Source organism: Phyllobates terribilis, unplaced genomic scaffold (genome assembly GCF_046119375.1).
Source record: "Phyllobates terribilis strain yellow unplaced genomic scaffold, ASM4611937v1 Scaffold_3__8_contigs__length_932513732, whole genome shotgun sequence".
Classification (NCBI taxonomy): domain Eukaryota; kingdom Metazoa; phylum Chordata; class Amphibia; order Anura; family Dendrobatidae; genus Phyllobates; species Phyllobates terribilis.
The window spans coordinates 667,730,156-667,731,734 of record NW_027362763.1 but is presented as its reverse complement, the minus strand read 5'-3'; positions in this window follow the sequence as shown (position 1 = coordinate 667,731,734).

Sequence of the window (1,579 nt, the reverse complement as noted above, 5' to 3'; positions counted from 1 at the left end):
AGCGTATACAGCACCGCACACATATACAGCGTATACAGCACCGCACACATATACAGCACCGCACACATATACAGCGTATACAGCACCGCACACATACGGCGTACACAGCACCGCACACATACGGCGTACACAGCACCGCACATATATACAGCGTATACAGCACCACACACATATACAGCGCCGCACACATATACAGCGTATACAGCACCGCACACATATACAGCGTATACAGCACCGCACATATACAGCACCGCACACATATAATAGCACCGCACACATATACAGCACCGCACACGGACAGGGTATACACCACCGCACACATATAATAGCACCGCACACATATACAGCACCGCACACGGACAGGGTATACAGCACCGCACACATATACAGCACCGCACATATACAGCACCGCACATATACAGCACCGCACATATACAGCACCGCCCATATACAGCGTATACAGCACCGCACACATACAGCGTACACAGCACCGCACATATACATGGTATACAGCACCGCACACATACAGCACTGCACATATACAGTGTACACAGCACCGCACATATACAGCGTATACAGCACCGCACACATACAGCGTACACAGCACCGCACATATACAGCGTACACAGCACCGCACATATACAGTGTACACAGCACCGCACACATACAGCGTACACAGCACCGCACATATACAGCGTACACAGCACCGCACACATACAGCGTATACAGCACCACACATATACAGCACCGCACATATACAGCGTACACAGCACCGCACATATACAGCGTATACAGCACCACACATATACAGCGTATACAGCACCGCACATATACAGCGTACACAGCACCGCACATATACAGCGTATACAGCACCGCACATATACAGCGTCTACAGCACCGCACACATATACAGCGTACACAGCACCACACATATACAGCACCGCACATATACAGCGTACACAGCACCGCACATATACAGCGTATACAGCACCGCACATATACAGCGTACACAGCACCGCACATATACAGGGTATACAGCACCGCACATATACAGGGTATACAGCACCGCACATATACAGCGTATACAGCACCGCACACATACAGCGTACACAGCACCGCACATATACAGCGTATACAGCACCGCACGTATACAGCGTATACAGCACCGCACACATACAGGGTATACAGCACCGCACATATACAGCGTATACAGCACCGCACATATACAGCGTATACAGCACCGCACATATACAGCGTATACAGCACCGCACATATACAGGGTATACAGCACCGCACATATACAGGGTATACAGCACCGCACATATACAGCGTACACAGCACCGCACACATACAGCGTACACAGCACCGCACATATACAGGGTATACAGCACCGCACATATACAGGGTATACAGCACCGCACATATACAGCGTATACAGCACCGCACACATACAGGGTAGACTGAGATCAGGGGAAGAGACGAGGCCTCCTGGGATTATAGGACAGAGGAGAAACCCTACAGACACCTGGATGATGTCATCACCACGTGACCAGTCACATGAGGGGGCGGAGTCAGACTC